Source organism: Bombus pyrosoma, linkage group LG13 (assembly GCF_014825855.1).
Source record: "Bombus pyrosoma isolate SC7728 linkage group LG13, ASM1482585v1, whole genome shotgun sequence".
NCBI classification, from domain to species: Eukaryota; Metazoa; Arthropoda; class Insecta; order Hymenoptera; family Apidae; genus Bombus; species Bombus pyrosoma.
The window spans coordinates 2,034,478-2,050,845 of NC_057782.1; the positions used below are offsets into that span (position 1 = coordinate 2,034,478).

A 16,368-nucleotide genomic window follows, 5' to 3' on the forward strand; every position below is an offset into this window, starting at 1 on the left:
AGAAGTCACGTTCCTTGACGTGCAGACATTTTATAATAACAGGCTAATGTCAAAAATTATTATCCTACATTTTCGATTTTCGTTGCATGGGGAATTACCCCCACTCTACTTGTACCACCGAACGCAGTACCTAAGTGCGAAGAAACAAGAAGTCGATTGTCGTTACCTCTCAATTGCACGCGTACTTGACGAAACTTCATCGTCGAGTTTCTTAGAACCTTTTTCTTGAGAAAAATTATCACTATACATTTTTGGCTTGTACCAAGATTATCTATACACCTTGCGTTCTCTCGTTTCGATTTCATATTGAAAGGTGGTTCAGAGGTTTATAAAAAGTGGAAACGGTGAGAAATTTATGCAATGTGATTTGGAACGCAGTTGAAACTCGTTTCTGCAAGAATTTGATCGAACATTCCATTCTCACTTTTGATTCGATTGAGTCGCTATTTTCGACTAATTTTTCTTGTTCCAAAACGTTCCGCATTCTGAAGATTTAAACTTTTCTTCCCGATATGCTTCCAACGCGTAATCGCCAGAAGTGGAGTGGAAACATAACTGCTTTTCGTTTTTCCTTATATTTATGGTTTATACACAGATGGAATTTGGCACAGCAGCAAAGCTTCCTTTCAGTTGCAAGATCTCACATCCATTCTAAAGAAACGTTAAAAACTTATTTCTACGCAAAAACTCTGGAGTCTGTGACGCGTCGGTTCGCTACAACAGCGAAGGAAACAAAAGTTTGAAATTCTGACACTGTAGACTGCCTATGTTTTATATGATTGCGGTACTCACAAAAGAAATAGCGAAGAAATCGAACTTTTTACCAGATCAAAACAATGTTTACAAATCTCCCAAACTTAAATTCTAGAAAAATAATATTTTAGACACACCAACTTAATATTGTACAGAGTTGCCTGGATTTAAGGGCCAAACTCTGTCTGTATTATAGATACGTATATGAGGTGGATAGGTCGTGATAGGTGCGGAAGAAACACTTGAATATATTTAACAACATATATGTCGGGTTGGCGTTGGAATTTTGGGCGTTTGATGAATCTTCACTCGAATTGGCCATAGTGCTTATGTATTCTAGCTGATCTTTATTGGTACCGATGTGATTATTACAATAGTTAACATGTAATAGCGGCGGTCGGACGAACGAGATGTCGATGACAACGAGTTTAGGTTTGATAACGAATCCACGGCCAACGGGATGACGTATGCGAGGTGATACACGATCCTGCGGTGACTCGACGTACAAGTAGAACTTATCTGAATGAACTGATCCTTATATACTCCTCTCTATACCTCTCGGGTCAATCTCTGTTTTTAAGGAGAGTTATATAATTATTCCGTACCTCCATTAGATACACGTCCCTCCCGTGACCGTGACTGCGTTCAATGACCCTTATGTCACTTGGAGCCCAAGCCCACTGTCATAAACGGCAGGCACCCATACTCGGATTAGGACATTACAACAATTTCTCAGTTTTATTATTTAATTGTAGCTGTAATAAAAGTCTGAACTAAAGTATTGGGGATTTTCCCTAACATTCTAAAAGAAAGGTCCCGATGACCTTTCACCTCCGACATATATTTATTAACATATAGTCTATACGTACACGATGCGTAGAACTCGCGATTACTATTAGCGTTTAGCGATTCGAGGTTACAAGTTCGACTTCTAGTTGATGCGTTGCGATGCGCGATACACGATAGGATGATGATTGCTTAAGATGTCGAGAAACTCGGATAAATTATTACTGCTGACTACCAACTATCGACTCGGATAGACGTCTAACGACTGACTTTCCGTCACGATGATGCTGCAGAGAAAAACTATGATGGGGTGTGTCTAAGGATACGAAATCATCGGATTCGTCGAGGAAATGTAAGGGAAATGGACGTTGCTGCTAATTGGTTAATTTCTATGTTGGTGGTTGAAGAAGGATGCTAACTGCCCTTGAGAGGAAGTTGCTAGCGGGAAGCATCGTACGTGAGAAAGGCAGATTTCCCGTATCTTCCCGTAGTAAATGATAATTTAGGGACTGTTAAGACAAAGACTATTTGTTCGTTAGAAGAACCTTAGCTAAATATATCCTAAGATTTATAGCGGGTCCTTAGGCCAGCTGAAAATATTCTTTGAGGATGTATCGACATCTGACAATCATCTTGTCCGCAGAATAGGGTCTGTGTGTGGCAAGCCACGAGACAGAAACCGTTGGAAAGTTTACTGTCGAGTGCCGCTACATATACATGTATACAGGGTGCGACCGAATAACATGTACAAGCGGGCACGAGGTGATTCCTTGTGAAAAAATAAGGACAAAATATTTTTTTTTTTTATTTAATACTTTGCATTCACAATTTGTCCAATTTGGTCATTTGGTAGAATTTTTTAGCTGTTTGATTATCACGTGGGTGGCTACCCCCAGCGAGGTACCATCTTCGTATTTGTTAGGTAAGACAAAATATGGAATACAATTTTTTTCATTCAAGGTTTAGTTTACGAGAAGATCAAGTTTGAAAATGTATCAAATATATTCGAACATGACCAATTGCGGACTAGACAGGACTAAATAATCGACAGCAGGTCATCTTACGTGTGAAAATTAATCGAAAATGCAGAATAAAATTTTTTCTCAAGGCGTTTTGTTACCGAAAAAGTAAATTTGAAAATCATACGCATGTAAGTATTAAATCGATTCTTAACTAAACATGTTTGAACTCTATTTTTTTTTTTTTTTTTATAAAACCTTAAAAATGAAAAATTTTACTTACTTTCGCCTCTGCAATAACATCCTATTGATTGTTTACTCATATCCAGTCGGTAGTTATTCAAAGTTTCAAGAGAAGTTACAGAATGGCGTCTGTTACTTGCAACTGCCCTCAGACGAGCTTGGAATAAGTTACGCAACGATGTAGACGACAACGTCACCCCATCTGAAACCGAGCATGTTGAATTACATAATTTGGCAGACGATATTATCTGGATTTGAGAATTGTGATCAGAACGATATTCAAGAATGGTTGGGATAAATAACAAAAATCCGAGAGGTGAAAAAATTATTTCATCCAATCTTGATGATAGGTGATGACTCAGCAGGACTCTGTCTCGTCCACTGCATTGCGCAGCTAAAAGTGCACTAGGTATTCTATCAAGATGGGCAATATCAAATCATGATAAATTTAGTTTTTATATTATGCTTTTTCTAATTTTTTCCTTAACTCAAGGTTAGTGTAAGTTTACGTTTATTATTGCGTTTTATTTTCATATTATGTTTTACGATATATTTGCAAATTTTGTTTCTCCAGTCCGATTATTCGAAAAATTGGTTATCGAAACCAGTTTGTCTCCCAATTAAATATCGACTACTACTAATTATACTGTATAAAATATACTACTAATAATTCTACTAATAATTCTACTAATAATTCTACTAATAATACTACTAATAATTCTACTGTATAAAATAGTTCGGTACAAGAGGAGGCTTGATTATTAGATAACAATGAGAAAGTATGGGACAGTATACCCGGCATGAAATAGTGCAATTGTAAAAAATCTAGAGCATTTATTTCACCAAGAACCTTTTTTGCAATAACATCTGATAAAACATTTAGTGAAAAAAATATGGATCAAGTGGCTAATGTGCGAATTCTAGGCACGTGGCGAATATTTTGGTGCAGAGTTCAACATTTCGATGTATAATTGTTGCAAATAGCTATTTTTAAAAAACGTGATTTTATAACTAAAGTGCCATATTTAACTATATTTGCCCATTCCATATTAGGTAGAGTGTTTTTAATGTCAGTTGAATATCGAAAATTATTCACACCGTTAGAAATACGTATAAGACTGCCGTTAAATTGTGCATAAATATATATTTTTTTTATTATTTATTTAAATTTTACAACTTGTCCAGTAGGACATTTGGTAAAATATTATAGCTTAAATATTTAGTAAAATATAGCATGTGGATGGTTACCCCCCGCGGGGTACCATCTTCGTGTTTGTTAGGTTATATGCTTTGTGGTGCATAAATATATGATCGAATATCCATAAAAACTTTTATTTATTTCGACTGATTCTTTAAGAATGACATTTCGAAAACAAAATCTTACTGCATATTGCTACTTTGCATAAAACTTGTTGAGATATGTATAATTTTCTGTACTGGACTAGGTTAAATGCGCGGTAAGAATACTTGTATGTGAGTATCAGTGTGTGGAAGTATGTGTGTGCGCGGCGTCTCGAAAACAAATGAATATAAACAGTTCAGTCGTTAGAAGCATCTGGAACAGTCGGTTAACAGTCGGGTATAGAAGAAAGTGTTGAGACGCGTGCAAATATGTATCGATAAATATAATAGAGATCGTCCATTAAATAAATGTATAACTATTTCAATATTAATTAAAAGTGTAAATTGTGTGTTTCTGTAACATTATTTCGGCTTCAAAGATTCAAAATTCTCAACAAAACTAAATAATAAAAAATATGTAACGAACAGTTTCTACCAAACATAAAATTTCAATTGGTGTAAAACTGATACAAAAATCTATTCTAGAATTGTTTAAAATGATAATGTTTTGCGAATAAATGATCTGAGAGCGATATAAGAATCAATATCGAAATTGTAGCTTAAACAGAAACATTGGTAAACTTCGGTTCCTTACAAAAACGGAATTTCATATCTGTTTTAAGAAGCGAAGATGATATCATAACCGTTTTCAACTTCTATTTCACATATGTGAACACATATATTTCTGTTCTTATGTCTATCTGAACAACAAAACACGGAATACGCCATATACGGAATAATTTTTGTGTTATGGCGTTTCCAATTAATTAACGTTTTTAAATAAATAATATATGCTTGAAAAGAATGAAAATATTTCATTAAATATAACAAGCAAAGAATGAAATTTGTAACTTATTAACACGTTGTATAGTGAATATTCATAGAGTACGTGGTACGTGAAAAATTACGTAGATGAAGATTATAAGAACTACGCACTCAAAAGGTTAAGTCGAGAAAAGGATCTAAAAGTGTTTTTCTAGTAGGTAGAATCATAAGGAGCAATAGTATTTTTAGCGTAATTAGTCGGAATTGCTTTGCTTGCAATTTTGAAATCTGAACTGCACTTAGCGAAGGTAAGTGCATTTCAAAGTGTAAAGTTAAACAGTGTAGATTGAAGCTTACAACATTGTACGCAGTTCTGCCAAAGCTTCGTGTTTACACTTAGCGTAAGATATATACATATGTATTTACTTGATACATAGCACGTGTTTGACTTCAATTTCAGCTGATTATCTACATTCTCTCCTGTGCACTCATTGTAAACAAAAGAATAGTGATCTTTGTATGATTTACACTGAAAGTGACTTAAACCAATTTCTAATTTTTGAGGGTAAAGATTATCTTGGCGTAGGTAGGTACTACGGTGAAACGAACAAATCAAAATTAATTGAAAATTAATAACCAGATTGCGGATCTTTATGTATTTATGCAGGAAATTTGAAAGCGCAGAATTGCACAAAATGTACATGATATGGATTGTTTATGTTGAAAATGATATAGGTCTATTTTGGGTTGATTTGAGATATTGAAGATAGAAAATAGATAGAAAATATCCTGATAAAGCCTACTTGATTTGTCCATGTCGCTATGTGTTTGAGTAGATGTAAATTCGTTATACAATAGTGTCTTTTAAGAATCAATTAGGCCAATATCTTCTTTCAGGATCATGAATGGACTTGTATCAATTTCAAAATTATAAATTATACAATTTATTAAATTTTAATTATTTAAAGCTCATGTTTTATGTTTTAATCCGCTTTTCTTTATAAATAAGAACGGAAAAAACAATATGCTACTATTTCATTTCAATATATTATTTCAGTATATATTAGGTGCGTTATTTCTTTTTGGATTGTTATCTGCTGGTGTTTTGAAACACTCATGACACAAGGAAGATGTGTTACGTCATAACCGCGTCATATTTTATCACATCGTACATATATTCAACGCGTAAGTATTGTAATATTGTAACAATTTTAACGTAATTCTTTGCATCAAGGTCAAGAATCTGAAGTATATAAAATTTACTGCAAAGTTTAGATTCGCGGTAAAGTGTGAAATAAATAAGTCTTCAACCTTAAGTTTACACTTTTATAACAATCCGATATTAATGTTAACCTAATATTAATTTAATAATATTAATATTATTACTAATAATTGTAATAATGTACTTGAAACGTAATAATAATTTACGAGTATATTATTGAGAGGGATTTAAACAACTTATTCATAGCTGCACATGCAATAATTTAATAGAGAGGATAGCATTACATTCGTTATCATTTGTTTTTCGTTATTATTAACCCGACTCAGATTACGGGAAATGTATCTACATCACTTTCGAAATAAATGATTATGCAATATCATTAATTAATGAAATTTCAATTGATTAAAGCAGACAAATATTTTAAAATTTTAATTATAAATTATTTGCAGATGAAAAGATAACACTAAAAACGTAATTTAACGTTTTCTCAATTTCAAAACATCCAAAGATGTACTTACACCACTTTCGAAATAAACGATTGAAAAAAAATATATAAAAAATCCAAATTATGGTACCTTTTATAGTGTTTGCCAGCTAAAGTAATTTTCTATCGACGTCTTATTTTTTAATTATATTTTCAAAAATATAAATCTACACAAAAATTCGCAAACTATCAATAACACTATGAAATTTCATAGAAATTGTAATTATATTTTTTATTTATTACCTGAGAAAAATTTGATATAAACTCAAACCAAAGTCTGAAAAATATTACCGTGTATATCTCGGGAAGTAGCACCCGTTATATTACGTATAGGTGTGTAGAGGACTCGTGTAGGATGTTTGATCGTGAGATTTATTAAATGTTATTGCTTGTTGTTGAAATCGTCGAATATATTTAAAATAATAAATTAGTATACAAGCTATATTCGCTGAGACGTACACTCGTACAGTGTATAAGTCGTAAAATAGGATCGCTAATGACTCGTTAATTAGATCGCTGATAATTCGTTGATAACTGATCGACAACTGACTGTAACTCATTTCCTTGCGATCGCGTCAGTTTATCTATACTGATCGGAGGAAAGTCGGAAAATTCAAATTCGTCTTTGTTCGACGGTTGTACGTAGCGGCGACATTTTTTTTTTTTTTTATTTAAATTTTGCAATTTGTCCAATAGGACATTTGGTAAAATATTATAGCTTAAATATACATAGCATGTGGATAGTTACCTTCAGCGGGAAACGGCGACATTGTTTCGCCCGAAGTTTATTTATCGTTACGTTTCGTGCGTCAAGGCCGTGCCAATGTCCCGAGGCAAAATAACAACACGGTTGCTCTCGATTCGCATCGTCGGCTGACTCATGTGCCGCTACAAGTGAAATTACATTACACACAAAGGTTTCAAGTGTGCTATTATTTTGCCTCACCGATTTTAGCTTGCGTCTGTATTTCTTTCCATAACTCTCGTAAAGCAAAAACTTTCGTCTTCTACGAAACCGGGAAAGATGTTGAGTGGGCTATGATTTTGTTGCACAGTGTATCGTTTTCAATGAAATTGACGAGCTATGTTCCCTTTCGCTCTTCTTTCAATTTTAACACACCTCGAATTATTTTAGTGAGGTTTAAACTAAAGAATTCAATAGCTGCCAATATGTATAATTACAATGTTCTAAAATTCTTGTAAATAATTTTCGCAACTTTTACAAATATACAGTGGTTACTGTATGCATATCGTTGTGTTTATTGTAGAATTTACATACTAATTAATTAGATCCTGTATAATAATTTAACTTGACTGACTATAAAAGTTTAATACTACGAAAATGAAATATATAGATCTTTGTAAAAAAGAAAATGTTTCATTGGAAGATACTTCCTAGATATTTCAAAAGATACGTTCTCAACCTCTAATTTTAAGAGCTGTGCTCTTCCTGAACGAAAATCATGGCTGGTAAAAAAAATACGTGTAGAATATTTTTAACTGAATTATGAATCTTCAAAGTTTTATTAAAAATGACAATATAATTGGTTGATGTGTCTTATTGCTTAAAATGTATTATATATGCGTATGTATATGTAAAATTTATAATCTAATATTCCTCTTCTATAATATGTTTATTATGTTTTTTAACGAAGTTGACATATTTATTAGCGAATTATGAATGTTCTGCCTCTCGCGTTTCATACCACTTTGATGTGTGAATATCTATGAATAACATTCATCAGATATATTCTTTAATCAACGTGATGTATCTACTTCAAGTATAACATCGAATCAGTAGAATAAATCAAAGAGTTTGTGTTTTTAGCGATTCTAATATTATTATTTATTTTAGTCCGTGCCTCTCGGCTTTGGACCAACTTTCGATTTTTACAACACATTATTGCACTTAGCATATTCTTACCTCTAATCTAAAACTAATGCTTACAATCTATTGCAACTTATGCCTACAAATTATTGCAACTTATGCCTACACACTATTGCCACTTTGGTCTTTCTGCCTCCTTGCTGTGCTACCTTCCTGTCATTCCACCCCGTCTTGTATTGCCTTTGCCCTTCTTTTCTCTATTATTGCTCTTAAGTCCATTAGTCCTTCCCCAGTCCCAATTTAGCGATTCTAATAAAGAATTAAATAAATCTAAATGTCTTGATAGATTAAACATTAGATGAAAATAGGCGAACAGCATCCTTAAGTAGAATTTTTAAAACGCTGGAGAAAGCAATTAAAATGTTCTGTATAATTATTTCAGAGTCTAAAGTGGAACCCAAAACTGGGTCCTTGGGTGGCTATAAAAGTAATTTTGCACCAACTATAATTTTTCTAATCTAACCTGAAGAAGTTCAAGGTAAATTTGACGTGATTTATTGGTATATCAAATATTAGTCAATGTTTTTCCCTTTGTGTATGTTAAATTTTGTTTCTGATTATTATTCGCGTTAAAACACTTAAATGATCGGTGTATTAGTTCCTAAACAAACGCCTGTGGCCAGCGATTGTCGAAAAGATTTCCGTCTTCTTGATGGTCTTTGCCATCGTCTGAATCACAGCTACGTTCTGAAAAATTACCATCTCCTGAATCTCTAGCACAAATATCGGGCGCACAATCAGACAAAATATCCGCATAAAATTCATGGGACAGTTCTTATTCACTAAAAAATTCGCCATGCTCCATTTTTAAAGTGGCACGAGTCTCCGTTATTTCTGTTCTGGATGGGTTGTGACATACGACCACCCGAACTTTTCTAAAGCTGCGTATTTTCTATTAGTCTGTCTTCGGTTTACGAGTTTTATCTTATTTCCTTCTCCTTTGTAGGTAGACCTTTGCTTTTTACAGCATATCTTTCCGTGGCTACATTAGCCTTGAATGGTTGAAGGAACAAAGCGAAACTTCCACAGTTTCAACAACTTTCCTATATTTTTCAAAGTTACGTACATTACAGTATAGTTGATTGTTACTATTGTGCGGCTTGTTATAATGACTTTAGTTTCCTCTGTTTATAATTTAGTTTAAGTCATGTAATTTAGTTAACTTGGCAAGTTGTTGGGTCTCTCACCGGAATACCCTCATGCGCCAGAAAATTCCCCTTGCAAAATGTAAAAAGTAAAATAAAAGTAACGAAATAGAACGTGAATATGTACTTTTCACAATGAATATATTATCGATGTAACGCTCTAAAAGTATCATACGGTGATTTTGATTACATCAGCTTCTAATAACGTCTAAACACGTCGCCGGTTAATAACGTTCAATTTACAACAGACGTCTTAAGACGTTCCCGGTCATTAAAGCTTCAACATTCTGAAAGCCTTGTCATACTTGCTTTGCATCGTACACGTTCGTTTCTTATTAATGTTTAACAACAAACGGAAGGAGTTGTCATAATATACATAAATATAAAAGGCGTGTTAGTTTGTGGCGTACGTATAACACTTTGAAGAGAGATTACTTGATTTATATAAGCTTCAACGCGCCGCTATTCGTTCGTAGAAGTTGTGTGCTATCGATTTTATTGTGTGAGGCGATAGCTACTTGTTGTTGCTGACGACAGGAGAGATCTATCGATAAAGCAGGCTCGTTGACATTTTGTAGCTACTTCCTGAATCGAGTACACTCGCAGAGATGAGCAGGCCAGACAATCAGTTCGAAAGTCTTTTATTTCAAACAGACTAAACGATTTGTGGGTGATAAATGAGACAATTGAAATTCCATTTACATGCGACGCTCTCGGAACAAAGTACCTGCAGACTTTTGATGTTACTTGCAGTTCACAAAAATATTGAAACATTTATACAAACATTTTACGGATGTACAGCGATTCAAGAGATTATTCTACCACTTGCCATAGAAAATTTTTATGAATATATTAAGCGAACTATACAAAACTTTTTGGAACTTCGTTGACACTGTAATTGATTGGAAAATGTAAAAGTTACAAAATGTTTATTGTAAAGATATATCGTAAACATATTGTAAACACTTAGTGAAAAGTTAAACATTTTGCTAATTAATGCTAATTATATGCACAATTAATGTTAAAGATGTTCCCACAAATATTGTGATTTATTAATTTAATCTTTGGTGATCTTTGCCAATATAATTCCAATAAATATTCTGTAACTTTTATATACATCTCCAGATTCGTTTCAAATTTTGCCAATGTAATCATGATAGTCGTGTCTCGTTACAGTACGATCTTCAAATGAAATTTCAAAATGTTTTATATAATATGTAGATAAAAAGTTTGCAAGGCTGTTTGAATATTTTCGTGAGCCGCTCTGTTATGCGTATTATATGAAATGTTTAAAAATTTCATTAGCACTGTAGCGAGTACCGACTATCATGACTAACATGATAAAGTTTGAAATAAATCTAAAAATGAATGTACATAGAAGCTACAATGTATTTAGTGCAAGTACATATTTCGTGAGATTTAAACGGTAAATTATTCGTTAGATTAATAAGCATCAATACTGTGTAAAACCATTTTTAACACTTATTATATGTTTAAGATGATTATTCATACCGTGTACTAATTTTGTAATAAACATTTGCAGTAAATTTTGTAGCTCCTATATGTATATATTTTCAGATTGATCTCAAATATTCGCCATGTAATCATGACAGTCGTACTTTATTACAGTGCGAACAAAATCTCCCTGGGAGCATAATATTATACGCATATATGTAACACGAATAATAAATCCGTAAAATTTTTAGTAAAAGTTTGCACTATGAGTACAAGAGTACATTGATCTCCGAGGATTAGTAGAAAGATTATTAGCTTTTCATTTCGACTTGGATGAATATGAAGATCACAGGGAAAGTACACGATATGTAAAATTTTGTTGACCTTTTTATTTAAATGTTATATTACGACTAAAAAGGAATATTGTAATATAAAGTATACTAGCTAAAAATAGAAAGAAATTGTTAGGCGTAAAAGTATAATTAATGGAGTTTTTTAACTGTGACGACAGGCAACTATTTGGAATAGATTCTTTTGATGGGTTTGAAATATAGTGTCGACGCATTGAAATATGTTTGATAAATTGCTGAACAATTTTTCCTTAGCACACATGTAACGTTCAATTTACATATATAGAAAATCTTCTTCTCGTTTGCTTCGTACGATTTATATCGAAATTTTTACCTAGTCTTTTTAAGATCTCCCAAAATTATTTGTTTGCTTAAACTTTACTGCGATGTACGAAAAATTGTTTAATATTAGCCTTTAGTAACTTCTTTTTCACTTCGAATTTTGACCTTATATCAGATAAAATTTATTTCAACGTCTTTTCACTCACAAGGGAACGCCGATGACTGATACACGCTGATTTTGCTAAAAACTTTGCACAAGTATTCATTAGAGCTACCTAATTCGTTCGAGCCCGTTTTTTATTTTAAGGGAGAAATCGACCAAGTGTGTTCAATCCTCTACGTAATTGTTTATAAATCGTAAATAACAAAAGAAATCAAAAATGTGCGAGACATTTAAAAAGAAATTACTCTTTTACGAGAATCAAATTGCCTTCCTTCTTTTTTCCAGAAATCTGGAAACGACGTCTATCTGGAAGGTAATGAGAATTACTTCATAAAATAATATTTATTGAAAATATTCACGAAGTTATGTTATCTCCTTCAAAGTATGTTCCTTGAAGACACACACGATTCTCTGCCATTCTTCGTAGCATTCTTCCCCGGCTGTCATGTGCAGCACTTACGTCATAGATTTTTGGACGTTTTCCATGGAACCGAAATGGTGACCTCTTAATTTAGTTTTTTGGGGGACAAAAAGTAGTCGCAAAATGCCAGGACGAGGCTGTAGAGTGGGTGTGGAAGGACTGCAATGAATTTTTTAATTGGGAACTTTCTCAAAGTTATGGGCTTGGTGTATTATCGTGATATTCACGACGAAGTATAGGGAAGAAGACACACAAAAACACTCATGTGGATCTGGTGAAGATCGAAACACACCTAAGGAGAGCAGATCGTAATGTTACCCAAACCAAACAAAAACCCACATTTAACTGCATCTTACAGGACAATATCATTACTACCTGCGTTTTCCAAACTACTAGAAAAAATAATATATAACCGCCTAAAACCAACGATAGAAAAAGAAAAACTAATACCGGACCATCAATTTGGATTCAGGAATAAACACTCCACAATAGAACAAATGCATAGACTCGTCAATGAAATTTTACAGGCATTGGAAACAAAACAATATTGCACGGCACTATTTATTGACATTGAAAAAGCATTTGACAAAGTTAACCATGAAAAACTTCTTCAAACTATGAAAAAGCAATTTCCAGAACAAATCTACAAATTACTCAAATCTTACTTAAACAATAGAACCTTTGTAGTAAAAATAAATGACGCATATTCTGAAATTAAGGATATCAAGGCAGGAGTACCGCAAGGAAGCGTCCTAGGACCAATATTATACANCACTCTATATAGCAGACATACCAACAACTGTCAACAGCAAAACTCTAACGTTCGCGGACGATACGGTCTTACTAACTAGACACGCAGATCCAGAAACGGCTGCCGCACTATTACAAGAACACATTACAAAAATAGAAAAGTGGCTGCAAAGCAAACAAATAAAAGCGAACACCAGTAAGTGCAATCACATAACATTTATGCTTAGAAAAGGAAAAACACCAGACATCCAACTAAATGGCGCCCACATAGCACAAACAAAGTATGTCAAATATCTAGGAATACAATTAGACTCACGCCTTACATGGAAGCATCACATAAAATCAATAACAAACAGAATACGTGAAAAAATGAAGCAGATGTACTGGTTAATCAATAGAAAATCTAAATTAAACATAATGAATAAACTAAATATATACAAAACAATAATCAAATCAATCTGGACATACGGAGTCCCACTATGGGGGACGGCAGCAATGAGTCACATAAATAAAATAGAAACAGAGCAAGCAAAAATCTTAAGGACAATAGTTAACGCTCCATGGTACGTCAGAAATGAAGATATACGAAAAGACTTAAAGATTCCAACAGTTAAAGAGGAAATCGCCAGATATGCAAAAAAGTATAAAGAAAGACTTGCAACACACCCAAATCAGCTGGTTGTTGAAACGAATAAAACAATAATAGAAAGAAGACTGAAGAAGAAGCATCCTGCACACCACAATAGAACAATAAACAACCTGGAAGATGGAGTCTTCGCTGGGGGTAACCATCCACATGCTATATTTTACCAAATATTTAAGCTATAATATTTTACCAAATGTCCTAATGGACAAATTGTAAAATGCAAACAATAAATAAATAAATAAAAAAAAAAACCTAAGGAGAGTTCAACGTAGGTTAACTTGAATGGCCATCTGCGCCAGGTAACGCAAAGGAACGTAGTTATTTGATATTCATTACATTCCGGACAAATCTCCCATAAAGACATCTATTCTTTTTGGATCCGACGATGTACTATAGTCTATAATTGTTGTAATTATTCCATGTAGAATTGTCGCCTCAAGTTTTGTGTATTTCCTGCAGTGGTTGTTAATTTAATATTTGTTGAGAATTTTGGATCTTTGAAGCCGAAATAATGTTATGAGAACACAAAATTAACACTTTTAATTAATGTTTAAATAGTTATACATTTATTTAATGGACGATCTCTATTATATTTATCGATACATATCTGCACGCGTCTCAGCACTTTCTTCTTTACCTGACTGTCAACTGACGACCCTTCGAGATGCTTCTAACGACTGACCAGTTTACGGCCATCTGTATTTGAGACGCTGCGCACACAAATACTCCCACATACTAATACTCGCATACAAGTATTCTTACTGCACGTTTAACCTAGTCCAGCACAGAAAATTATACATATCTCAACAATATTAATTATGACAATAAATTAAACATGACATATAATTATATGTAATTTCTACAATACCACTTTAAGGGCCGTATGCTCTAATAAGCATATTTATGGAGCGATTGAAAAAATTCACAAGGTCGACTAATTAGCTTGATCGCTACTGGACGTCTGGTATATAAAAAAATTGCAAAACTGGTAATTACACTTAATAGGCTATATATAGTATATATAATAGAAGAAAATCATTTACTTTGCTGAAAAACTAAATATCAGCTCTAGAAAATAACTTTTGACACTCGGAACATCAACCTATACGTTTAACGTGTCAGAACGACGAAAACAGTGAAATAAACAATGTGAATCCGAAATATGTTACATAGAACTGTTATATTCATTTGTTTATTTACATAAAGTGCTAATATCTGGTAGAAAGAGCTAGGATTAATTTTGGTCAATGCTGTACGACTCTCTTCTCATATTATGTATATAATATTATATATTATATAGTGTATATAGGAAAAGATTAAAGTTCACCTTCTGCAACTTTTTAATCTGAGTGTGTAATGAAAATTTAAGCACGTTTTGAAGGCTTATGTCAGTCAAATGCTGGAAATTTCATCGAAATTGGTTAACGCTGGTATGATAGTGCAAACGATCAAATTGTAATAACTATCATTTTTCCATACGTTTTACGTAACACGTACATCACCATAAGATTAATTTCATCATAATGTAATGAAGTTCATTTACTTTGTTCGCTTTCTACAATATATGTATATGTACAACAAGGGAAACACCATGGAAATCATGGTCGAGATATTATATTATAATATATATTATTGTAAATTAGTCGTGCAGCACATATCAAAATTAATTCTGGCTTTTAATTATAATAATTATGTGCATAATATAATATAATATATAATGTTGTAAAACGTATGGAAAGATGATTGTTATTACAGTTTGATCGTTTGTAGTATCATAGCAAAGTTAACCAATTTCGATGAAATTTTCAGCATATGACTAGCATAAGTCTTTAAAAGATGTTTAAATTTTTATTACGGACCCAGATAAAAAGGTTACAGAAAATGACTTTTACTCTTTTCTAGGGATCGAAATAAACAAATGTCCTCGGTTTTTTTTAAATTTCTGCTCGAACTTATATGTTTCGTTTAAAAAATATTTATTCCTTTGGGATTGTTATGGAAAGGAATGTTACCTTTAGCAACTTCCTTGAAAGGTGTTCTCGTGGAACAGATATTTTAGAATTTCTATAATAAATGCTCCATGGAAATAAGTTATTTTAGAACGTATATTGAAAAAGGTTTCACAGAATGAATAAACGTATCAAGTAGTAATTTTATTTAACAATATAATATCATATTGTTCTTACGTTTATTGATCAGAAGGCATGAAATCCATAAATAATTAATTGTTTTGTAAGACATATTGAATGGAAAGGGAAATTTGTCAAGAATAATATCTAAATAACTTTTCTTTATAATTTAAATTAACTGAGATACGTAGCAATTCTACGATAAAATATGTAGAATAATATATACACATAAATAGGACTTTCGGTTTGGTGCGAGGCAAGGGCAACACGTGGACGGAGTGCTCCGTAGAAAAAGTGAAGTGTGAGGGGAAAAAGGAAAGGAAAGCGCGAAGTAACACGAAGAGAGGAAAGATAAAGTGCAAACACACGAGGAGGAAAGAAGGAGAAGTGAAAGGAAGAGAAACAAGGGAGATTTATAAATAAGAGAATCCAAGAAAGGAAGAGGTTAGGCAGACAGAAGAAAATCAAAAGTTGGGCAAAGAAATAACAGATGGCGACAGTAAGAGGTAGGCCGAGGAACACAGACAAGGCGGGAAACAAAGAAGAATCTAAAAACACACTAGAAAGATACAGCTGGACGGAAAAG

The 16,368-nt window shown here is 33.0% G+C and overlaps 1 long non-coding RNA gene across 3 annotated transcripts; it reads left to right on the forward strand.

The window, feature by feature from the left end:
• Positions 1–4,429: 4,429 nt before the first annotated feature.
• LOC122574138 lies at positions 4,430–12,767 on the forward strand. 3 transcript variants are annotated; one of them, XR_006318910.1, is made up of 3 exons: positions 4,430–6,032; positions 8,824–8,919; positions 12,122–12,767. It is a non-coding gene; the product is annotated as an uncharacterized LOC122574138 (long non-coding RNA). The 3 variants fall into 3 exon arrangements; XR_006318909.1 differs by having other exon boundaries at positions 4,430–5,433; positions 5,905–6,032; positions 8,824–12,767; XR_006318908.1 differs by having other exon boundaries at positions 4,430–5,155; positions 5,308–6,032; positions 8,824–12,767.
• The last annotated feature ends 3,601 nt before the right edge of the window (positions 12,768–16,368 follow it).